Source organism: Ascaphus truei, chromosome 3, assembly GCF_040206685.1.
Source record: "Ascaphus truei isolate aAscTru1 chromosome 3, aAscTru1.hap1, whole genome shotgun sequence".
Classification (NCBI taxonomy): domain Eukaryota; kingdom Metazoa; phylum Chordata; class Amphibia; order Anura; family Ascaphidae; genus Ascaphus; species Ascaphus truei.
The window spans coordinates 9,834,232-9,860,888 of NC_134485.1; the positions used below are offsets into that span (position 1 = coordinate 9,834,232).

General features: G+C 46.4%; 1 protein-coding gene across 1 annotated transcript in view; it reads left to right on the plus strand.

The window, feature by feature from the left end:
- The first annotated feature begins 4,538 nt into the window (after window positions 1-4,538).
- Window positions 4,539-26,657, plus strand: part of LOC142491288 (uncharacterized) — a 113,195-nt gene continuing 91,076 nt past the window's right edge. Inside the window, exon 1 of the mRNA XM_075593625.1 lies at window positions 4,539-4,665. The gene's annotated coding sequence lies outside the window, so the exon portion shown is untranslated. The remainder of the gene's footprint in view (window positions 4,666-26,657) is intronic.

Here is a 26,657-nt window from a genome sequence, read left to right on the forward strand (position 1 = left end):
AAAAACGGGCTGCAGGGTGTGTGTGTGTGTGTGTGTGTGTGTGTGTGTGTGTGTGTGTGTGTGTGTGTGTGTGTGTGTGAAAAACGGGCTGCAGTGTGTGTGTGTGTGTGAGAGAAAAACGGTCTGCAGGGTGTGTGTGTGTATATATATATAATGTGTATGTGTGGTGTATATATGTGTGTGTGTATATATATGTGTGTGTATGTGTGGTGTGTGTATATATATATGTGTATGTGTGGTGTATATATATGTGTGGTGTGTGTGTATGTATGTATGTATGTATGTATGTATATATATATATATATATGTATGTGTGATATATATGTGTGTGTGTGTATATATGTATGTGTGGTGTATATGGATGTGTGTGTGTGTGAATATATTTATCAAAGTTGCACTATGTTAATAAATAATTTATTCTCACATGTCTTTTTTTTTTTTCATTTTTAAATATTATATAATGTACACACACACACACACATACACACACACACACACATACACACACACACACACACATACACACACTGACAGCTACCAAGTGACAAACACACACAGTGATACCCGCCTACCAAGCGCGCTTGCTGTCTCCTCTGCCAGGACAGCGAAAAGCTCCTGGTAGAGCGAGCGGCAGCAAGCAAGAGCGAGCAGCAGCACCTAAGCGCTTACTATGTCCCAGGCCAGAGGAACTATAGCAGCGCTGATTACAGATGCAGGGGCTTTGTGCATCTGTTCAGCCCGGCTCAGCGACGCTGAGAGAGGGAGGCCCGGCGCGCACGCTGGAGGAGCAGCACCGGGAGACTGAGAGAGAGAGTGAGGTCAGAGAGAGAGAGAGGTCAGAGAGAGAGAGGTCAGAGAGAGAGGTCAGAGAGAGAGAGTGAGGTCAGAGAGAGAGTGAGGTCAGAGAGAGAGAGAGAGTGAGGTCAGAGAGAGAGAGAGGTCAGAGAGAGAGAGAGAGAGAGGTCAGAGAGAGAGAGAGAGAGAGGTCAGAGAGAGAGAGAGAGAGAGGTCAGAGAGAGAGAGAGAGGTCAGAGAGAGAGAGAGAGAGAGGTCAGAGAGAGAGTGAGGTCAGAGAGAGAGTGAGGTCAGAGAGAGAGAGTGAGGTCAGAGAGAGAGAGGGAGGTCAGAGAGAGTGTGAGGTCAGAGAGAGAGAGGTCTGAGAGAGAGAGAGTGAGGTCAGAGAGAGAGTGAGGTCAGAGAGCGTGAGGTCAGAGAGAGTGAGGTCAGAGAGAGTGAGGTCAGAGAGAGTGAGAGTGTGTGAGAGAGACACCAACTGCGCACTGCAACTGTTAGGTATGTATATACACCTTTGTTTTTACTTTGGGCGCCGCGTAAAAATCCTGATCGCCTTGGGGAGCTTTGAAAAAATTCTGATTGCCTTGGGGAGCCTTGAACCGAAAAAGTTTGGGAACCAGTGAGGTACAGAATCTACACACAACGCACAAACACAGCACACACACACACATTCACACAACACCAAACACTGCAGACTGCCTCTTCAAACCCCCCCTCCCCTCCACGCCACACATCTCCCTCCCGCAACCGGACCGCGAGGCCCCCTACCCCGCTACACCATGCCACCAATGTCCCTCCCCCTATCCCGCTACCTCACACAGTGTAGCTCCCGCGGACCGCACAGCACGCCTCACATCTCCTGCACCTCACACATCTCCCTACCGCAACCGGACCGCGAGGCCCCCTACCCCGCTACACCATGCCACCAATGTCCCTCCCCCTATCCCGCTACCTCACACAGTGTAGCTCCCGCGGACCGCACAGCACGCCTCACATCTCCTGCACCTCACACATCTCCCTCCGCAACCGGACCGCGAGGCCCCCTACCCCGCTACACCATGCCACCAATGTCCCTCCCCCTATCCCGCTACCTCACACAGTGTAGCTCCCGCGAACCGCACAGCACGCCTCACATCTCCTGCACCTCACACATCTCCCTACCGCAACCGGACCGCGAGGCCCCCTACCCCGCTACACCATGCCACCAATGTCCCTCCCCCTATCCCGCTACCTCACACAGTGTAGCTCCCGCGGACCGCACAGCACGCCTCACATCTCCTGCACCTCACACATCTCCCTCCGCAACCGGACCGCGAGGCTCCCTACCCCGCTACACCATGCCACCAATGTCCCTCCCCCTATCCCGCTACCTCACACAGTGTAGCTCCCGCGGACCGCACAGCACGCCTCACATCTCCTGCACCTCACACATCTCCCTACCGCAACCGGACCGCGAGGCCCCCTACCCCGCTACACCATGCCACCAATGTCCCTTCCCCTATCCCGCTACCTCACACAGTGTAGCTCCCGCGGACCGCACAGCACGCCTCACATCTCCTGCACCTCACACATCTCCCTCCGCAACCGGACCGCGAGGCCCCCTACCCCGCTACACCATGCCACCAATGTCCCTCCCCCTATCCCGCTACCTCACACAGTGTAGCTCCCGCGAACCGCACAGCACGCCTCATCTCCTGCACCTCACACAGCTCCCTACCGCAACCAGACCGCGAGGCCCCCTACCCCGCTACACCATGCCACCAATGTCCCTCCCCCTATCCCGCTAGCTCACACAGTGTAGCTCCCGCGAAGCGCACAGCACGCCTCACATCTCCTGCACCTCACACATCTCCCTACCGCAACCGGACCGCGAGGCCCCCTACCCCGCTACACCATGCCACCAATGTCCCTCCCCCTATCCCGCTACCTCACACAGTGTAGCTCCCGCGGACCGCACAGCACGCCTCACATCTCCTGCACCTCACACATCTCCCTACCGCAACCGGACCGCGAGGCCGCGGCCTACACTCACACACCATGGCAACGATGTCCCTCCCCCTATCCTGCTACCTCACACAGTGTAGCTCCCGCGGACCGCACAGCACGCCACATCTCCTGCACCTCACACAGCTCCCTACCGCAACCGGACCGCGAGGCCGCGGCCTACACTCACACACCATGGCAACGATGTCCCTCCCCCTATCCCGCTACCTCACACAGTGTAGCTCCCGCGGACCGCACAGCACGCCTCATCTCCTGCACCTCACACAGCTCCCTACCGCAACCGGACCGCGAGGCCGCGGCCTACACTCACACACCATGGCAACGATGTCCCTCCCCCTATCCTGCTACCTCACACAGTGTAGCTCCCGCGGACCGCACAGCACGCCACATCTCCTGCACCTCACACAGCTCCCTACCGCAACCGGACCGCGAGGCCGCGGCCTACACTCACACACCATGGCAACGATGTCCCTCCCCCTATCCCGCTACCTCACACAGTGTAGCTCCCGCGGACCGCACAGCACGCCTCATCTCCTGCACCTCACACAGCTCCCTACCGCAACCGGACCGCGAGGCCGCGGCCTACACTCACACACCATGCCACCAATGTTCCTCCCCCTATCCCGCTACCTCACACAGTGTATGACAACACCTACCACTGGAAATCAGATGTTCGTTGAAATAAAATATGTTTTCCTAACTATTTTACTGTCTGTATAATGTACACAACACTCACCCACACAAAACCCCCTCATACACACACACACACACACACACACACACACGCAAACATCCTGTCATTCTATGCCACACACTACACTCAAAAACATGCCATTTTTAACATGTGTATGACCAACAACACTCACTCACACACGTCACACACACAACATGCCTCATACACACACACGCCATCACACACCAGCAACACACACACATGCTCTCACACACACCACACACCATGCCACCGATGTCACTCCCGCTATCCCGCTACCTCACACACTCTACCTCCCGCGGAACAACCAGCATGCCTGACATCTCCTGCACCTCACACATCTCCCTCCGCAACCGGACCGCGACGCCGCAGACTACAGTCAAACAGCATGCCACCAATGTCACTCCCGCTACCTCACACACTCTATGACAACACCTACCACTGAAACTCAGCTGTTCCTTACAATAAAATATGTTTTCCTAACAATTTCACTGTCTGTATAATCTACTATATATTTCTGAAACTACTTAATTTACAATGTTTTGAACAAGTTTAACTTTTCTCTATTTGTTAGTTATAATAACATTGAGATATGGCTGACATGATAAGAAAATATTATGTTTGCAGTTCAATATTAATTATAATAGTCCTAGATACCAGGTTCATTGGGAAATATTGCATAGAGGTTGTTTTTATAGTATCCCTGTTTATATTACATTCAAAATATCATATCTGGCATTTAGAAAACCAAAAAAATATATATAACTATACAATGAGAGCTATATGTGGTGCTTAAACATGATTTATTGTGAGCTGGATATGATTAAAGCAATTTTGGTATATCAGGGGTTAAATTTAAGTCCATTTTTGCTGGCTTTTTTATGTTTAAATATTCAGGCTCATACCACATCTCCCCACTCCAAGACAAAGCGCTGATTCTAGCGTGAAACGCGTTGAGGGGGAGACACTGGTGTAGCTGGGTGTTCGTGAGGTCCAATAAAGTTTTTGTTCTAACACGGAAGTGCCCTGGAGTTTGTTACATGCTGTAGCGCCGGATTCCTTTCTTCTTATGCCAATTTCTTCAGAAGGCTGCACGCCCAGACATCGGAGAACAGAGGAGAGCAGGATCAGGTTTATGAGCCTACATACAATAGGTAAGGTTTTTCCTTCCCGGCTTTGACTTTACTTTGGCCCATGCATACTCTCAAGCTCCATTCTATGACACACACTTGCACCTGGTGTGCTTTTACCAAGCTGCCTGCGCACAGGACAGATTTCTTTCACTGCATGAGTGACACTATGCCCACAAACGTGTGGAAAGTTAATATATAAACCCCCATGTGAAAAACGGAAGCAACGAATACATAAAAGAAATGATTTAATATAATCAGACACAAGATCTATAAAATACTTAAATACAAGTATAAATACAGCATTAGCCATATGTCTAGAATATCTCTAAGAAATTGTATTATAAAGGCAAGTCTCTGTATCTAACAAGAAAGCCCAATCGTATCACAGAGGAACACACATTTGGGTACAATGTATCATCTCGCATACACCGTTTTATAGCAATCCTCAACCCCTAGAGATAGCAATGCTCTAAATATCCCAAAGCACCATTAGACCGCACGGTCATGTATCTAAACTAAGGGTCATACAATATTCAGATTTCAGATACAAATTTCACCTTTGAAAAAATAACTTGAACAAAATACAGAGAATTGTCTCTTGGTTTTACCAATGTAAATATTACTGCATGGGTATTTCAGCATATACATACTGGAAGAAAATACAATGACTGCCGTAGCACTTTTTGTGTGTGCGTATGCTGAAATGCCCATGCAGTAACTTTTACATTGGTAAAACCAAGGGACAATTTACATGGCGCATTATAGAACATAAAAGTAGCATTAAATGTATTAAGGAGAGTGCACAAAGGGGAACGCTGAGGGAGAACCCACTGCACTTCATTTTCTGTGGGAGAACCACCCCGTATATACTTTGTGAGGATGGTAATTCAGGTGATACAGCCATTTTGGTGTAGAGGTATTCATGTTACTCAGGGATACATGTGTTTCCTTGATATAAGGTAACAACATGTTGTCCTTTGAACAGACTACACTTAATCTGGTGCTTTTGACATTTAATGGATATTTAAACCAATATATATGTTTGGAGTTGGTATGATATATAATCTCCACCAGCAGATTATTCTGCATAATGGGTGCAACTGTCATATGGCCATGAACTAGGGTTGTAATAGTCTCAGAGATTTGTGTATTGTATTGTATGTCTTTATTTATATAGCGCCATTAATGTACATAGTGCTTCACAGCAGTAATACATGTGGTAATCAAATAAATAACAGATCATGGGAATAAGTGCTTTAGACATTAAGGAAGAGGAGTCCCTGCTCCGAGGAGCTTACAGTCTAATTGGTAGTTAGGGAGAACGTGCAGAGACAGTAGGAGGGAGTTCTGGTAAGTGCGTCTGCAGGGGGCCAAGCTTTATGTATCATGTGTTCAGAATAGCCACAGTGCTATTCATATGCTTCTTTAAGCAAGTGTGTCTTAAGGTGGGTCTTAAAGGTGGATAGAGAGGGTGCTAGTCGGGTACTGAGGGGAAGGGCATTCCAGAGGTGTGGGGCAGTCAGTGAAAAAGGTTTAAGGCGGGAGAGGGCTTTAGATACAAAGGGGGTAGAAAGAAGACATCCTTGAGAAGAACGCAAGAGTCTGGATGGTGCATAACGAGAAATTAGGGCTGAGATGTAAGGAGGGGCAGAAGAGTGTAAAGCTTTAAAAGTGAGGAGAAGAATGGAGTGTGAGATGCGGGATTTGATCGGAAGCCAGGAGAGGGATTTCATGAGGGGAGATGCTGAGACAGAACTCGGAGAGAGTAGAGTGATTCTGGCTGCAGCGTTTAGGATAGATTGTAGGGGAGACAGGTGAGAGGCAGGAAGGCCGGACAGCAGGAGGTTACAGTAATCAAGACGGGAGAGAATGAGCGCCTGAGTCAGAGTTTTAGCAGTCGAGCAACAGAGGAAAGGGCGTATCTTAGTTATATTGCGGAGGAAAAAGCGACAGGTTTTAGAAATGTTTTGAATGTGAGGGGCGAATGTGAGAGAGGAGTCGAGTGTGACCCCAAGGCAGTGTGCTTGGGCTACTGGGTGAATGATCGTAGTTCCAACAGTAATGTGGAAGGAGGTAGTAGGGCCAGGTTTGGGAGGAAGTATGAGGAGCTCTGTTTTAGCCATGTTGAGTTTAAGGCGGCGGAGGGCCATCCAGGATGATATAGCAGAGACACATTCAGAAACTTTGGTTTGTACAGCAGGTGTAAGGTCGGGTGTTGAGAAATATATTTGTGTGTCGTCAGCATAGAGGTTATAATTAAACCCAAAAGATGTTATTAGGTCACCTAGAGAGAGTGTATACAGAGAAAAGAGAAGAGGTCCCAGGACAGAGCCCTGGGGTACCCCCACAGAGAGATCAATAGAGGAGGAGGAGGTGTTAGCAGAAGAGACACTGAAAGTACGATGGGAGAGGTAAGATGAGATCCAGGATAGACCTTTGTTCCGAATACCAAGAGTATGGAGAATGTGAAGGAGAAGAGGGTGGTCCACGGTGTCAAATGCTGCAGAGAGGTCAAGTAATATGAGCAGAGTGTAAATGACCTCTGTCTTTGGCAGCATGGAGGTCGTCAGTTATTTTAGTGAGGGCTGTTTCCGTGGAGTGAGCAGTGCGGAAGCCAGATAGTAGAGGGTCTAAGAGAGAATAGGTGTTGAGAAAATGGAGCAAGCGAGATAATACAAGACGTTCAAGGAGTTTGGAGGCAAAAGGCAGGAGGGAGACAGGTCAATAGTTAGAAAGACAGGTAGGGTCAAGCTTGCTGTTTTTGAGTAATGGTATGACTGTTGCATGTTTGAAGGAGGATGGAAATGTTCCATAGCAGAGGGAGGAGTTAAAAATGTGTGAGCGTAGGGATTATAGTAGGAGCAAGAGGTTTTAGGAGATGGGTGGGAATGGGGTCAAGAGGGCAAGTGGTAGAGGGAGAAGAGGCGATCAACAGCGACACATCCTCCTCTGAGACAGTGGAAAAAGAGTCAAGGAAGGCAGGAGGAGAGTTAGGAAGAGGTGTAGGATGGGAGGAAGAAACAGAGGGGATGTTCTGACGTATGGATTCCACCTTTTCCTTAAAATAGTCTGCAAAGTCCTGAGCGGAGATGGAGGAAGGAGAGGCCGCTGAGGGTGGTTTGAGTAGAGTATCAAAGACAGAGAACAGTTGGCGTGGGTTAGACTTGTGCATGTTGATTAGTGAAGAAAAGTAGGCTTGTTTAGCTTGCGAGAGGGCAGAGTTGAAAAAGGATAGCATAAATTTGTAGTGAAGGAAGTCTGCGAGAGTATGAGATTTCCTCCAGAGGCGTTCAGAGGAACGAGTGGAGGAACGCAGCATGCGTGTGTGGGAATTTTAACCAGGGTCTAGGGTTAGAAGGGCGAGAGAAAGCGGGGCATGTAGATCAAGAGAGGAGGACAAGGCAGAGTTGTAGTTCCTGACCAGGTTGTCAGGGTCTGTAGCAGAGCTGAGGGAGGAGTGTAAAGTGGACTCAAAGTCAGGTAAGTGAATAGAGCACAGGTTTCTGCAAAACCAGGGGGTAGACGGAGGTGGAGAAGGGGAGAAGCGAGATAGAGATGAGGTGATGGTCAGAGAGAGGAAATGGAGAAATCGGAGAGAGAGAAGTTTTTAGTGAAAACCAGGTCTAAGTAGTGGCCATCCTTGTGGGTGCTGGCTGCAGTCCACTGTTGAAGGCCAAAAGAAGAGGTTAGAAAAAGAAAGCGGGAAGCCCAAGGGAGAGAGGGGTCATCAATGTGGCAATTGAAGTCCCCAAGGAGAAGAACAGGGGAGTCTGAGGAGTGAAAGAAAGAGAGCCAGGATTTAAAGTGAGAGAGAAAGGCAGAAGGGGGTGAGTAGAGGTAGGTGGGCGATAGATGACCGCCACGTGGACAGGGAGAGGAGAGAAGATCTGGACTGTGAACCTCAAAGGAGGGAAAAGCAAGAGAGGGGGGAATAGGAAGAGTTCGGTAACGGCAGAGAGAGGAGAGCAGGAGCCCCACGCCTCCACCCCTTCCATCAGGGCGCGGAGTGTGGGAGAAGGAAAGGCCACCATAGGAGAGGGCAGCTTCCAGAGCAGAGTCAGACTGAGTGTGCTCTGGAATTTTCTCTCTATTGATATTCCGGTATATCTCCTTGAATCCTATTCAGTTTAAAATTATTATATTGAATTTGTCCATTTTATTATTATCCAGCTCTTTGTATTTATCTCCCTCTGAGAGCAGGATACAATATGGGCAATGGTTACAAATGTCCTCCTTGGCAGTCTGTACTGTAATACGATTCCTCTGAGACTGTTGGTTTAAGTCCCTTTTGAAATGTATTTATTCGCTGTATTCTTTGTATGTCTTTATTTATATAGCGCTATTAATGTACATATCGCTTCACAGTAGTAATACACATGACAATCATATAAATAACACCAGTAACAGATCAGGGGAATAAGTGCTTCCGACATAGTAACATTTAGGAAGGGAAGTCCCTGCTCCGAAGAGCTTACAATCTAATTGGTACGGTGAACGGACAAAGACAGTAGGAGGGCATTCTGGTAAATGCGTCTGCAAAGGGCCAAGCTTTATGTATCGTGTATAGTATTAGCCACGTTGCTACTCGTATGCTTCTTTAAGCGAGTGTGATTTAAGGTGGGTCTTTGAATTTTTTCAAGTTAATTTTCAAAGGTGAGCCGGGCTATGAATATTACATGTCCCTTAGTTTAGATACCTGGACCGTGAGGTCTAATGGTGCTTTGGGATATTTATAGCATTGCTATCACTAGATGTTGAGGATCGCTATGGAACTGTTTATATGTGATGATACTGTACCTAAATGTGTTCTTCTGTGATACGATTGGGCTTTCTTGTTGGATACGGAGACTTACCTTTTTAATACAATTTGTTAAAAATATATTCTATAGACATATGGCTAACGCTGTATTTCTATTTATACTTGTAATTATGTATTTTATATATCATGTCTGATTATATTCACTCCTTTTTTTTAATGTATTTGTCTCTTCTATTTTTCACATCGGGTTTGTATATTCATTTTTGTATTTGTTTCACATGTTTGTTGTCATGGTGTCACTCGACCTCGGATGGGGGAGGAGCGTTCTCTTTGGCGTTCTCTTTGGCGTTCTCTTTGGCGGGGGTCTATGGGCAGTTGTCCTCTATATGAAGCACAGCATGTATCACTGTTGGGTCCTGACTACCGTGTGGTTATAGCACCGAAACATTGACTTGAATACAACGACATTTTTTATTTTTATAAACAAGCCTGGAGTACGTTATCTTCAAATAATTACAGAATATATGTTAGCATGTTAGGTAGTTTACTTAAAACCAGAGGAATTGCCTTTAAAATAATCAAGAAAGGGCATGCAAAATGTTTTGTACATGTCATTTTAGAAATTCAAAAATTACATAGCTGATCTACAGAAAAAAAAATCCTGGAGCTAGTATCTAAACACTGCTCATTAAAAGCTGACGAACATGTTTATCTGATTACCAGCAAGTCCTGTCCAGACCACAACACCTGAATCAACACGAAAGCAATGTAAAAAAAAAAAAAACAAGCAAACCACATTCAGAAAAGGCCTTAAATGAAAAAAAAACAAAAAACCTTTCTGGCTCAAATTAATCTTCTCACCCTGCAATCCCCTTACAATGCAAGTTCACCCGTCCACATGTAAGTAGTGTTTCGGTAGGAAGTCCTATTACTCATACGTTTCAACAATTATTATTTTTGTGTCAGTTAGGTAAAACTGCTCCAATAACATGATTTAATGCCCATAATTATACTACTGGGAGAAAAGCAGCTGGGGTAAGAGGCAGCCAGGAATGCAGATAACCTGACACTTGTGAGCCCACATTAAAGACGTTGGTGTTGCCATTAACTAGTGCTAGGCACAGGAGGAGACATTTCATGCCCAACAACAAGCGTATTTTACTTATTGTAGAGAACCGCAAAAAAAAATATCCTTTGTGAGCATATACACGTCTGACAGGTCTGCAATCCTGCCTTTCCTCATTATCTCTTGGCATACAGTGCTTTCACTGCAGCCAAGGATTCTGGGTAATGACATGCAAATGAGCACCGGCAATATATAACTATTATAGAGAAGCACAAAGGCATCCTGAGCACCTCAAGTCTACCTCCCAACGCGGTTTAGAGGAACCCAACACAATACTAATGCAGCATTGTAACTTGAGCAGACCATGCAGGTACTTTTTTTTATTAGATGCGAAAACAAAACACAGAACCCCAAATTTATCAATTCTTAAGAAATTACATTTTTTTTTTTTTTTGTAAATCTGGTACAGCTTTTTTCCACTGGTTTTGCCTTGGTTTTTAGTTTGTCTTGAGGGAGATTGTAATATATAACCCTTTAAATTTGACCAGTGAATAAAGTGAAGTTCACCAAGCACTGCAATAATGCCCTCCTGATCAAAGTATAGAGGCAAAATTAAAACTTAAGCTTTTAACTTATTTAGTTAAAAGAAAGGTGAAAACATAGCACAATACATATACAATCTATACTATAATTCTAAGTTGGATTTCGTATTTGACAAAGCGCCCGAATCGCGTCGGAGTACTTTTTGCTAATTCATCTGTTACCTGATGTCACCCATTTAATAAATTGTTTTAATCAATTTTTTGATGTGCTGAGCGCCATCCTTCCGCGGCTGTGCACCACTTCCCCGGCTTTGGGACCATACACCTGATATCAACTTGCCGGTAGCACGCCATGGCGTCAAGTAGGTCTCGTCCCCACTGCTAGCGCTGCGCAAACAAGATACGGCCATCTATGGGACCGGCCCCAGTCACTGGCGCCATGTGCCTGCAGAAAGCGCGATGAACGACCACCTTTGCCAAAGACATGATTTTTGGCGCGACGGCCGAGCATTGGCCATGTTTCACAGGCGAATACAATACGGTCAGAAACAAACTAGACACCCCACCCTCCCCCCCTATATCTCCAGAGATGTTCAAAAGAGACATGAGGGTAATGCAGATGTACTGCTCTTTCAGGGCATAGACCCCATACCTCATGATAGAAGAGGAGGAAACTGAGATAAGAAAAAGATTGCAAAAAAAAAAAAAAAAAGTCAAAATGGATATATAATTTACATACCATAAGCGCTAATGACTCAAATGAGGGCTTTGTTTTCTCCCCTTTTATTTAGAAAGCATATATTTTTATTGCTTAGGTTTTTTATTAATCATTTTTCAAAAGTGGGAGGGGAACAGTACAACAGTATAATAATTCACAAAGTCTGATTACACATTAGGGGGAAGGGGGGTATGGGAATGGGGAAGGGGGACAGCATTTGAAATCATGTAACATATTAAATAAAAGGTTAAGTACAACATAAATTATACATCATGGATCACTCTGTTCGGAATAATCTAGTCTAAATATGGGGATATACCTGCATGTCTAAACCAAGGAGCCCATGTCTCTGAGAATTGAGAAGTGGAACCTGTTAGGTAGGCAGTGAGTTTTTCCATGTAGACTATGTGCCAGATTTTATTATTGATTTGGTTTAAGGATGGGGGAGTAGATTGTTTCCAGTTTTTGGCGATGGTGCATCTAGTAGCATTTAGGATTTGGGAGATAACTTTAATTTCTTTTTTGTTATAATTGGCCATTGGCTTTCCCAAGACTGTATATATCGGGTCCTGTGGGACAGTGATGACCAAAACCCTGTGTATTAAAGCAAACACTTCCCTCCATGTTTGCTGAATTTTTGGACACGACCAGAATATGTGCAGTATATTCCCCATTTCGCCACAACCACGCCAACATAAGGGAGAGACACCTGGGAGAAAAGAGTTCAACCTAGTGGGAGGCATATACCATCTATATATTAGCTTGTAAATATTCTCCTTAATCACCACACAAGAAGAATTTTTGGAGGCAGCCTCCCAGACATCCTTCCAAACATCAAGGTTAGAAATCTAAATCTAGGTTAGAAGGAGGCTTAGCACTTCCAAACCTACAAAAGTACTATAGAGCGGCACAGCTAGGGCAACTAGTTAGTTGGCATTCAAACCCAGCCGAAAAAAGATGGGTCGAACTAGAAGAATTGATCTGCTCCCCATACGAAATTAAGACTCTCCTCTGGCTTAATAGAAAATCCAGACCAGCTGCGGTTTACACAAACCCGGTGCTATCTTTCGCATGTAATCTTTGGGACTCCCTTAAAGCTAGGTTCCAACTTACTGGGACCCCATCCCTCATGCAACCCCTGTTTTCAGATCCCTCCCTCCCTTTTTACACTAATAACCGACAATCCAACCTTTGGGTCCAAAAAGGACTCCTAAGAGTTAATGATATTCTCATCAAAGGTAAAGTCCCTCCGTTCACCTCGTTACAAACGAGCCACGACATTCCCTCCTCTGAATTTTTCAGATTTCTCCAAGTTCGGCACTATATCCAATCCATCTACAAGCCAAACCAACCACAGGTGTTGACGCTATATGAAGACTGGTGTGTACGTCAGCCTCTTATGAAGGGCATTACTTCCAGACTATACCATAGCTTGACTCCCGTCAAAAATAGCCAAACCCCTGATAAATATATGGTGTCCTGGGAGGAGGAGTTAAATACCAATTTGGACCTTGATGTTTGGAAGAAAGCATATATTTTATGCATCCAATAAATCACAGACTACCAATAGCTGCCAGGCAATATCTCTTTTTTTTTTTATATACAAAATCATCATGATTTCCTTTTGCAATAACAGCTGCTGGAGGAACTTGTGACCATGACTGTAATAATGAATTGATTGAATATATCCTATCTCTAAGTTCTGTATTGAAACCAGCTTCTATAGTCAACATTACCCTGTGTTATACAGCTGTTATTATCAATCTTTATAGTAATTGGTATTAAACAAATATAAGATATGGGTATCCTCAATAGAAATGGAAAATGTATACTTTATACCCACTACAAGGTCCTGTGTTATTAACACTTCTTCATAGCATAAAATTATTACTTGTGTATCATCAGAAGAAAAAGTAATGGAGATGTGAATAATGTATCCTAGGGGAGGCCAACTCCAATCCATAGGCCATGAACAGGTCAGGTTTTCAGGTTATCCCTGCTTCAGCACAGGGGGCTCAATCAGTGGTATAGTCAGTGTAAGACCAGGGTGGGCAACCCTGTCGCCATTCGCCACTTGTGGCGAATTGGCACTGAAACTGGCGAAAAGGGCCGCCGGGAATTCCTGTGCGCCTCCTCCCCTGGTAGGGAAGGAGCACGCTCCAGCGGTGTGACGCGCTCCCCTCCCTCACCCCCGGCCGCTCCAGCACGTGAAGCGCGCGCCCACTCCAGGGCTCAAAATGCGTGCGTCTCCCCTCCGAGCCGGCTCCAGCTGAAGTTGATGCGCTACCGCGCTTCCCTCCCCCCCGCCGCCACTGCCTCTGTGTCGCGATCTGGTAGGAATGAAAGGGGGGGACTGATGATGAGGGGGACTGCTGAAAGGGGCTGGGGGAGGACAAGGGTGCTGGGGGGAGGACGACAAGGGGTGCTGGGGGGAGGACAAGGGGTGCCGGGGGGGAGGACAAGGGGTGCCGGGGGGGGAGGACAAGGGGTGCCGGGGGGGGAGGACAAGGGGTGCCGGGGGGGAGGACAAGGGGTGCCGGGGGGGAGGACAAGGGTGCTGAGGGAGATAATGAGGGGGGGTTAAATGAGATGATGATGATGATGATGATGATGATGTGATGAGGGTAGTGGTGGTGGCGTGAGAAGAGGATGAAGGGGGGTGAGAGGATGAGGGGGTTTGCGGTCTGAGGGCCATTCTATACTGCGTGCGCGTGGCATTTATAGTTGGCTGAGGTTAGTCAGCCTTTCTATAATGGTGCCGCGCGCGCGGCAGTGAGCGTGTAACCAGCTGAGGAAAATAAATATTTTGCGCTGCTACCGCCGCTGAAGTGTGTGTGTGTGTATGTGTGTGTGTGTGTGTGTGTGTGTGTGTGTGTGTGTGTGTGTGTGTGTGTGTGTGTGTGTGTGTGTGTGTACACGCATGTACAATGTTAATAAATAATTTATTAAAGTATTTATTTATTTCAAATGTTTTTATAACACACACATAAAGGAAAAGGGGAGTGATGTATAATAGCGCTAATGGGGATTACAAACAATTGACCCTTCTCTAAGGGTGAGCCCTATGGTCGCAAGGCAGCCTGGTGGTAACCTGACAGTACAATCAGAATAAACAGCAAATAAACAAAAGAGATACCGGCGCCTAATGAGTCCAAAATTAATGGAATCCTGGATATCCAGTAGAAATAGTTCCAGTCCCAAGGAAATCAACAGTCTCTGTATCTTGGGGTATTCAGATATGACTTGATGCAGTGGAAGTGGAACATGCAATGAAAAAAGAAATATTTAGTGCAACACAGTTTAAACAATTTATACAGACATAATTGCAACTGGCTGGCATAAACAGACAAAACAAACAGACACAACTAGACAAACAACACTTAAGCAAAGCTAATGATAAAAGTTGATTTATTAAACTAGAAGATAATAAGGACAAATGGCTGACAGACCGCTCCGGTGGGTTAAAACCTAGATAACACTCACAGAACGGCTGCTGGTAATTCGCATAGTACCAATGGAGGCTGGTGACCGCGTGTGGGGGATCCGCTGGGTGCCTCAGACGCCTTGTATTCCTTCTGCGTCTCTCTACTGGCAAAAACCGGAAGTGACGCCGTCCTCGTGGCGGACCGGAAATGACGTTGCCGGATGTGACGTCAGAACCTGCCAATCTCCAGTTGAAGATACAGGAAACGGCGATCTGTACCTCCTTGCCCCACAGTTGTTGGAAAAATGCACTCAGCACTTGTACTGCTTGTAGATATAAGCCACTAAATGTCCTATATATGGATAAAAAATGCCCTACGCGTTTCGTGTGTCTCGACACACTTCCTCAGGGGATATGAAGTGATGGCAGTGATGCTGGTTTATATACCCTCAAACTTTGCTCCGATTGGTCTGTCAATCAGTGCAATCATGGGGTAATCCAATCTATCAAAAAGAGAATAGAGCTATGATAGACAAAGGTTTTTTTAAATGTTCCAAGTGTACGGCATGTATGTACAGTAATAATGTAAAAAGTTTTAAATCAAACGTCACTAAAAAGGAATATCCTATCAAGTCACATATTGACTGTCATATGTGTTATGTCATATACCTACTCCAGTGTCCTTGTGGCCTGCAGTATGTGGGAAGGACAGGAAGAACGTATCAAAGGAGAGTGTATGAACACATATACAACATTAAAAGAGGACTGATCACCCATAGCGTATCCCACCACTTCCTCACACATCACAACACAAATCCTAGCGGTCTCAAGTGTCAGGCCATTGAGACAATCCCTGCTAGCACAAGAGGTGGTGATAGATTACAAAAATGCAGTATGCGTGAGGCATACTGGATATATGAGTTAAAAACATTATCCCCTAGAGGGTTAAATATTGACTTTGAGCTAGGAGTGTTCCTATAAACATCAGGTGAAAGTTTTTTATTCAGCACTTTATCTTTTTATGTTCCCACTATGGGTTTTTTTATATTTTTTACTGTGGACTGACAAATATCATTGGTATAATATACATTGCCAAATAGTCACTATTTTTATTGTTTTTATGTTATGTTAAATGTTGTGTTAGGTCATTTTTATGTAAGCAAAGCTGAATCAAATGGCAGTGATTTAATATGCTAATTGGATTACCCCATGATTGCACTGATTGACAGACCAATCGGAGCAAAGTTTGAGGGTATATAAACCAGCATCACTGCCATCACTTCATATCCCCTGAGGAAGTGTGTTGAGACACACGAAACGCGTAGGGCATTTTTTATCCATATATAGCACATTTAGTGGCTTATATCTACAAGCAGTACAAGTGCTGAGTGCATTTTTCCAACAACTGTGGGGCAAGGAGGTGCAGATCGCCGTTTCCTGTATCTTCAACTGGAGATTGCCAGGTTCTGACGTCACATCCGGCAACGTCATTTCCGGTCCGCCACGAGGACGGCGTCACTTCCGGTTTTTGCCAGTAGAGAGACGCAGAAGGAATACAAGGCGTCTGAGGCACCCAGCGGATCCCCCACACGCGGTCACCAGCCTCCATTGGTACTATGCGAATTACCAGCAGCCGTCTTGTGAGTGTTATCTAGGTTTTAACCCACCGGAGCGGTCTGTCAGCCATTTGTCCTTATTATCTTCTAGTTTAATAAATCAACTTTTATCATTAGCTTTGCTTAAGTGTTGTTTGTCTAGTTGTGTCTGTTTGTTTTGTCTGTTTATGCCAGCCAGTTGCAATTATGTCTGTATAAATTGTTTAAACTGTGTTGCACTAAATATTTCTTTTTTCATTGCATGTTCCACTTCCACTGCATCAAGTCATATCTGAATACCCCAGGATACAGAGACTGTTGATTTCCTTGGGACTGGAACTATTTCTACTGGATATCCAGGATTCCATTATTTTTGGACTCATTAGGCGCCGGTATCTCTTTTGTTTATTTACACACATACATACACTAACTCACTCGCTCACAGCATACACACAAAAAGCATGTGTCACGTGCATGCGCGTTCGCACAGGCACGCGCGCGCACACTATAGAAGGGCCCTGAGAATTTATAAACTTGTTCAAACAGTGTGTGTTTTAAAATTTTTGACATGCGCAACATAATACCTCAATTTTTACATGGTGTGGCTATTTTCACTTCTAATTCGCCACACCTGTGGCTACATTGAAAAATAGGTTGCCCACCCCTGGTGTAAGATATGTGTGCAGAGGTTTGCAAATAGAGACCATTTAGGGTGAAATTAACATGGCTTTATTGAGCCTGTCCCTTTAAACAGCCCAGCAAACAAAAATATACAAACACAACTAACACCTATCCCTGTGTGAGGGCTAACTTACTTCCCCCAGTCCCTCTCTTACAAGACTGGGAGGATAAGCCCCTTTCCAGCCTAACACCCCAACGTCTCAGCAGTACCTTAAAGCAGGCGGCCCTTCAGGTCAGTGGTGTCTTGGTGTACTTGAGGGTTTAGCCTCTGGCAGGTTCCTGGGTCCTCTGTGTCCAGAAAAAGACCCCTCTCCTCATGTCAGCACCCTCGTGTGATGAGGAAAATCTCTCGGTTTCTCACATTAGGCTTTTTCTCAAGAGTCCTAATTAGCCAGGTTGGGTCTGGTTAATTGCCTGGCTGCAATTAACTCGCTCCCTGCTGGATTTAGAGGCAATTTCTTAAACAGGGATAAGTCCCTGATACAGTCATTATGACTGAGCCACCTGTGCTGAAGCAGGGATGTATTGGAAACCTGACCTGTTGGTGGCCCTTGGGGACTGGAGTTGGCCACCCTAATGGTGACATGTGCAAGTGTCTATCTGCATCCATAGTAATGCGGTGGCTATTTAACACCCCGTTAGACACAAAAGACTCCACCCCCAATCAAGCCGTCTTGCGAAATGCGTGTCGGGTGCGTCTGAGGTTACAAACGAGTGACATCATTACTAAGTGGGTGTGCGCGCTACACAGCACTGTATCGCATTGTGGGTCTCGCTGGACGCTGTGGTGCTTAAGCAAAAATATAGGAAGGTAGGAGGGGGTTAAAATGATAGCATTGCTACTTAGAAATAGATTCAACTTACATAGCCGGCGGGTCTCAGGACCAAGGCACTGAGATGCAGTTTCCAATGAATATGTTGGTTGAGATCATTACATACAATGGATTACAGTGGACACAATTATATTTAGCAGTAATTATCTCAATGGTTTCCATTGGACAGATTATACTAATGGATATGGAGCACGATTTGTTGCCAATGTGTACAGTATCTCTATAGACTTAAGACTCTTTCCCCAGTAAGAGGAAGCAATATAATTAATAAAGATGAAGCTAGCAGCTAAATGTAACATTGATGCCAATACTCTAATATCCAAGTTCTCTTTTGACAGGCTTGATCTTCCCCTTGCTTCCTCCTTATCTACTCTGTTTATTATTATAATTAATGGGTCTTTGAGTAGGTTTACTGGACATGCAATATTATAACCCACACAACATATAAAAGAAAGGAGCGCAAGAAAAAACAAAATCAATGTAACAATAATAACTGTATGTATTCAATTATTAAAAAATGTTTACAGCACATGAAGTAAACACGGCTGCCTTGAAAAACAGCACGTTCCCACATCACCCCTTCCTAAGAATGTAATTATATACATTCAGTGTATGAAACTATCCCCTCCAGAAGGCTATGATGTTTAGCCACGATCATTTCCTCTGCACCCTTTCCTCTGTTGCTCGACTGCTAAAACTCTGACTCAGGCCCTCATTCTCTCCCGTCTCGATTACTGTAACCTGCTCTCCGGCCTTCCTGCCTCAAGACGTGGTAGGTAGACCACCTGTCTCCCCTACAATCTATACTAAACGCTGCGCCAGAATCACTTTACTCTTCCCTAAATCTGTCTCAGCGTCTCCCCTGCTGAAATCCCTCTCCTGGCTTCCTGTCAAATCCCGCATCTCACACTTAATTCTCCTCACTTTTAAGGCTTTACATTCTTCTGTACCTCCTTACATCTCAGCCCTAATTTCTCACTATGCACCATCCCGACTCTCACGGTCTGCTCAAGGATGTCTTCTCTCTACCTACCCCCTTTGTATCTAAAGCCCTCTCCCACCTTAAACCTTTCTCACTGACTGCCCCACATCACTGGAATGCCCATCCCTTCAATACCTGACTAGCACTTACTCAATCTACTTTTAAGACACACTTGCTTAAAGAAGCATATGAGTAGCACAGTGGCTAATACTATACACATAAAGCTTAGCCCCCTGCAGACGCATTTACCAGAATGCCCTCCTACTGTCTCTATACGTTCTTCCTAACTTCCAATTAGATTGTAAGCTCTTCGGAACAGGGACTCCTCTTCTTAAATGCTATTTTTATGTCTGAAGCACTTATTCACATGATCTGTTATTTGTATTATTTTTTATTTATATGATTGTCACATGTATTACTAATGTGAAGCGCTATGTACAGTACATTAATGACACTATATAAATAAAGACATACATACATAATTTCGCCCGAGTTGGCAGCGAAGCTCAAGCTGCACGACCGCTACTGAGTAAGTGAAGGGGGAAGGTGGGGATTCCAGCCGCGTCCTGCGTCTGACGTGACTCCTGGATACCTCAACGCGTTTCGCGTTTGGCAACACTTTGTCAGGGGCTGTATCCTAGCGCTCTAAGGAAACCCCTTATATAGGGGATGCATCTGGCAATTAATATCCTATTGGCGCTTATAATTAATTTAATCTTTTAAAAATGACCTCCAGGAGGGCAAGCAGGTACCGCGGCATTCAGCGTCCTCCTCAGCAAATCGGGACTCCTAATGAAACGGGTAGACCCGGAGAAACGCGCAGAGTGGAAAGAGATTTGCTGAGGAGGACGCTGAATGCCGCGCTACCTGCCTGCCCTCCTGCAGATCATCCGGGAACCCACCCCGGAAGTGCGGGACTAGAGACGAGCGACGCGAGCCCTGCTGAGGAGGAGAGTTGAGAGAACCCCCAACGCCCCAGCTGGTCGCGTTCTTATACTTGCTCGATTGCGCATTTCTGTGTGACACCATGTGCGTGTATTTGATCTTTGCATCTACAGATAAAACATGTTTATCAGTCCACGCTATCTGGTTCTTCCCCTTATTTTACAAGGGCTGCTGTACCTGGGGACTCAAAAACACAGACAGAAAGACACCTCAAAGACACAGATTTTGCCACAGTTTGGGATATGCACAAAAGATTTGAGCGTTTGTGAGTACACACTGTTGGATTTTAACCAATCAAGTTCACACTTCTATGTAGATACTGTATATTGCACTATATTTTGTATGTTTTTTATTTCATATACTTGCGCTCCCCAAAATGTCCGGACCATGCAGCAGAAGCATTGTATGTTAAGAGATGATAGTCAAAAGCAGAGTGCAGACCTGTCTGAGACATGTGAATGTGATATTTTTTATTTATTATGTAACGCTATTTCCCCCACCCTGTGGGAGATGTGGTGGCTACTGTGTGTGTGTGTGTGTGACAACCGGGGAGTCACGCCGCCCTCGGCGTGCTCCCCACTCACCTGCAACTTAGCCAGGACCTCCCGCGCCGCGCAACCCTCCTCCCTCCAGGACGCCGATCGCCGCCACACCAAGGCGTGCGCACGCCGGCATCCGACAAGCCCGCTGGGCGTTATTCTTCTCCCGGTTCAATTATTTAATCTCCTTCGTTCCAGGCTCCAAAAACCTGAAGGTAGATGCCCTGTCACTGCAGTTTCTTGCAGTTTCACGGCAGGTCAGAAGAGCGGCTAGAAACGATAATTCCATACAAATTTATCGTATCCGCCAACTCCTTTGACGTCATGGACAAGATCCGATCCGACCAATCACAGGCTCCTATGGGTCTCAACACCGCACCGCAACATTGCAAGAGAGTCCTCGAGTGGTGCCATTCCTCTAAATCTGCAGGACACCCAGGGATGCAGAAAACCAACGACCTCATCCAACGAACCTTCTGGTGGCCAGGGATGTCTAAAGATGTGGATGAATTTGTTAAGGGGAGTGGCATATGTGCTCACAACAAAGTGCCCCGGGTCAAACCAGCGGGTCTTCTTCTTCCATTACCCATCCCAGATCGGCCTTGGAACCATATTTCTATGGATTTTATAGTGGATCTTCCAACTTCCAAGGGGATGAATAATATATTTGTCGTCATTGACCGCTTTTCCAAGCAGACTCCCCTTGTCCCCTTGAGGGGTCTTCCAAATTCCCCCAAGCTCGCGGATGTCTTCATCCAGGAAATCTTCCGTCTCCATGGAGTGCCGTCGACCATCGTCTCGGACAGGGGCTCTCAATTCGTTTCAAAATGTTGGCGAGCTTTTTCACTAAAGTTTGGCATTTCGTTACAATGCTCTTCTGGATACCACCCACAAACCAATGAGCAGACGGAGAGAGCCAACCAAAACCTGGAACAATACCTACGATGCTTCATAACCGATACACAGGACGATTGGGTGGATCTGCTGCCTTTTTGCTCTCAACTCCCTACGTAATGACTCCACTCAAGAATCGCCCTTTTTTGTAAATTTCGGGATCCACCCATCCCTGTTACCCTCCTCCCCCCCTATCCTCAGGGGTACCAGCTGTTGACAAACGTATCACCCGGCTCAAAGACTTATGGAAGAAGATTCAGGAGAACCTAAGAGTGGCCACTGTAAGACAGAAACTCAAGGCAGATCGCCATCGATGCCAGTTTCCGGAATTCTCTCCAGGAGACAGGGTGTGGCTATCATCAAGGAATATATGACTAATAGTCCCCACAATGAAGCTGGCACCCAAGTTCCTCTGCCCCTTTCCCGTGGTTAGTAAGATCAATCCGGTGGCATATCGCCTGCGTCTTCCACCCTCAATGAGGATTCCTCCGGTCTTTCACGTATCCTTGCTAAAACCAGCATTTCAGAGTCCTCGTTTATCCAAGACCACTTCTCCTCCACTCCCCCTTCTGATCCAAGGTCAACAGGAGTACGAGGTCCAGTCCATCCTGGATTCTAGGATCTCCAGAGGAGGAGTACAATACCTGGTTCACTGGAGGGGGTTCAGACCAGAGGAACGCTCTTGGGTTCCCCACCGACACCTCCACGCTCCCCGACTCATCCAAGCATTCCATCGTAGGAATCCCTCCAAACCGTGCCATGGATGCCCGGAGGTCACCCCTGAAGGGGGGGTACTGTAACAACCGTGGACTCACGCCGCCCTCGGTGTGCTCCCCCCTCACCTGCAACCTCGCCGGGTCCTCCCGCGCCGCGCAACCTGCCTCCCTCTAGGACGCCTATCACCGCCACACCAAGACGCGCGCGCCGGCGTCCCCTATATAGTGTCGGCTCTGGGAGCGCACCCGGTCATGCGCTCGCAGGCGCGGCCACACGGAGGCGCTCCAGCCTCTTAAAGGCACACTACTGCTACGAAATGCTGCAATCAAATGCAGCCTTACTACTGTGCTCTCTAGCTCCTCCCCAGGGAGCCGTTCTGGACCTATCCCTGTCGCAGCCTGGCCCATCCACAACCCCCCACCTTGCTACCCTGCCATTGGATCCTCTCACCTATATATGCTCCACGGTGTCACTGGCTCGTCGGCTGAGCATAGAACCAGTTGTTCTCATTACTCTCTGCCTCCCTAGTCCTGTCTTGTCTTGCAGTCCCGTCCTCGTGTACCGAACCGGCTTCCTCTTCGACTTCTCCACACCTCTGGCATCCCGACCTTGGCATACGGCAATCGACTTCTCCACACCTCTGGCATCCCGACCTTGGCATACGGCAATACGACTCCTCCGCTCCCGATCTTGGCATACGGTAATACGACTACATCTCTCTCTCTACCCCGGACTTGGCTAACAGTACCCACTACAATCCGTACCTCTCCAGCCCCGGCTCTGACACCCAGACCATTCTACACTCAAGACGTGCCCTCGTGGCTGTGGGTGGCGTTATATCCTTTCCCACCTCAGCACCGTGGTCCTGCCTCGTTTGTGGTGAGCACAGCCTGATTGTGTGTGTGTGTGTGTTGCTTTACCTGCGGCTCACAGGAGGCCTGAACCTCTGCTGCTAGGAGTCTGGGCTGTACCAAATCCGTCCGGTGACAGCGCCTCCACCTGTGTGTGTAAATCTGCACCCCAGTGAGTGTCCCCCAACGTACTGAGGTGTCCTGGGCACCTAACCAACCTGGTGTCCACAGTAGCCAACCCACCCTGAAGTGTATGACAGTGCTCCCCACAGTGTGTATGGTATAGTTGGTGCACTTGATGACTTGTCTTATACCTGCCAGGTGCTCCAGCACCTGGTACCACTTACTATAGAAAGAGCTCTTCTGTCCCACGCTGTTGCCGTCAGCGAAGTCATCCGCCTCCACGTGGGGTGGTATCCAGCTGGAGGGTCCCACCACGAAGAGAGTCTCTATCAGTGGGGTGGTCTGGTCCCAGACCACAGGCCGCTGATACTGCGTGGCGTCTACAAGCCCTTGTGCATTATGGGGCTTGTAGTTCCCCTGCGCCGCTCCGCATGTAATGGCCACCGTGCTTATACCCTCCTGTGCATGCACGCGCCTCTTCTGTAATGGCCACCGCACCTGGGGCCTATTTGCGCATCCGCAAGCCTTCAGTGCGCATTCAAAGTGGCAGTGCCCTATTGGTGTCCCATTGCGGAGCCTCTGGAGCACTCCCTACATATTCCCCGCACCTCCTCTACCTAACCGACGGGTCCGCCACTCACTCCAGCAGCGCCCACATGCACCGCAGTTCCCCGGTCGCATTGGAGGTAAGGGGGAGCTAAGAGGAAGCCCAGAGGGGGACATGGCTATACTTATAATTAGAAATGAAATCCAGCACAAGTGAATAAGATAAGAGGTATCCGCTGTTGAGTGAAGATCACACCCCATGCACTCAATTTGAAGTGGTTGAAATAATTTGTCAAATTAGGGTTTCTTGATATATTTCCATGTTATTAGAATGCATTAAAAGTTCATTTTTATTATAACTTCATCGTACCCTGAGGTCTATATATAGAGTGCTGCAGTAAACAAACTCTTCTTCTCTTTATAACCCTTGTTTGATTCATTTTCTCATTGCTAGCCCTACACCTACATTTATACATATACAGTATACAAGTAAACGGATGTTAACCTAGTACAGCAGGATTTATTAAATTGTGAAAGTGCTAATAAATAAATCTTTCCCCCACCCTCTGGGAAATGTGCTGCTAGCGGTGTGTTCTGTGGCGGCTGTATCATGCCTGGTTGGTAAACAGGAGGCAGGAGATCTCCTTGGTGGTGTGGGGAGGACATCAGGACAGACTCACGGTGGTTCTTTAGTGGTCAGCGCCTCCAGTTCAAGAGGATCCTGAGGTTTCAGAATGCACCTCATGGACACTTATTTAACAGCCATGCTTCAAGGACTACACCAGGTGTTGGTTTGACTGAGGTTTATTTATTAATGAGGTACATCCACTGGATCACATATCAGCTGCACCCTAACCACTAGGGACTAGGCCTTAGTCACTTCTCTAGCAGAAGAAATATCGTGTGTCTGCACACTCTGGCATCTCTTCCAGAAGAACCTCACTCTCTGATGGCTATCCCAGACTCAACTCTATAGGGAAAAACACCCCCTCCTTCCCTGGGGAGTGACTTGTAACCCAGCCTATTCTTGTCATAGAAACCCCTCCTTACAATGAGAGCTACTCATGAACTTTATTGCTCATACCTTCTGCACAATATAACATTACACACTGAACGTCAGAGCAGACCCCATATGTATCATGCCCACACTTTATGAGGACTTACAGTGGAACCAAGGCCAGGGAATATTAGTCCAAGGAGATATAAAAGAAACAAGTCTAAACCAGTGTGGCTAAATAAACATGTAGGGGAGGTAATGGTAAAGAAGAGGCAGGTTGTTTCGATTCTTACAGTCAGAAGGGACGGGAATTAAGGAGGAGATGAGCGGAGACTGTTTTGGGGAAAAGTGAAATTATTCTAGCAGCAGAAATTTGGATAGATTCCAAAGGAGAAAGTTGTGTGACAGGGAGGCCTGTTAGTAGTCAGTATGTTACAATAATCTAGATGGGAGAGAATAAGGACATGCATTTGCGTTTTAGCAGTCAGTTAGTAGAGGAAAGGGCGGATCTTGTCGATATTACCGAGGAAGAAGCAACACATTTTTGGCAAGGCATGAATGTGAATGAAGAACAAAAGGGAGGAGTCAAATGTCACTCCTAGGTAATGTGCTTTGGTGATAGGATAGATGGTAGAACCATTTACTGTGATGGAAAAAAGTGGATATAGTTCAGGCTTAGGGGGAAATATGAGGAGCTCAGTTTAAGCCATATTAAGTTTAAGGAGGCGGAGCACCAACCAGAAGGATATATCCAGGAGGCAATTAGAGATTTGGGATGGAATTGCAGGTGTGAGGGTAAGGGTGTAATCTCTCTCTAGAAGGACTTGGTAAGACTGGAAAACTTGGGCAGGTAAATGGCAGATGAGGTTTAATACAGATAAATGTAAGGTTATACATTTGGGAAACAAGAATAAACAGCGTACTTACAAATGATATGGGGCAAAATTAGTTCAATCCTTGATGAGATTAAGAATGAGATGAGAAGGATTTAGGAGTTCGAGTAGACAGCAAGCTTAGTAATAGTACCCAATGTCAGGCAGTAGCTGCAAAGGCAACTTAGATCTTACTGTGCATTAAACGAGGTATGGATGGAAGGGAAGTAAGCATAGTTATGCTACAGTATAAAGCACACCTTGAATATGGAGTACAGTTTACGCGCAACGCCATAAAAAAAGAGATTATTGAACTAGACAAAGTGCAGAGAAGAGCCACCAAATTAATAAAGGGTCTGGATTTTATCTGGATTTTAATCATATGAGGAGTTGCAGAGACCATACAAGAGCGCATGCTTGAGAATGGGCTCGGTGCAGCCCAAAAAGTTGCATGTTCTCGGCAAATTCCTGAGTATGATGAAAAAAAAGATTTGCGCGATTGAAGCTTTTTCAATAGAGGGGATACAGGTAGCTACTGTTTTTTGCTTTTTCGTTTCTTCATATCTTCCTTAACCTCTCCATAAAAAAGACATTATGGAACTACAAAAAGTGCTGAGAAGAGCCTCCAAATTAATAAAGGGGATGGATAATATGATTTATTTGATAGAGGCTAACTAAATTAGATTTGTTTATGTAAGGGGGTACCCCCGGTTCCCCTGATCTTCCTTTGCCCCCCTGCCTTACCCCTGTGGCAGTGGGGGAAGGGGACGGCGACTTCTCCCGGCTGGAGCCGCCATCTAGGCCGGCGCCGTCGGGGTCCTGATGCTCGCGCATGCATGAAGGGTTGCGCATGCGCAGATAGCCGCGGCGGCCATGTTGTGGTTGGCGCGAGGTTGGCGCAATACGCTGAGGTTGGCAAGGGTAGCAGT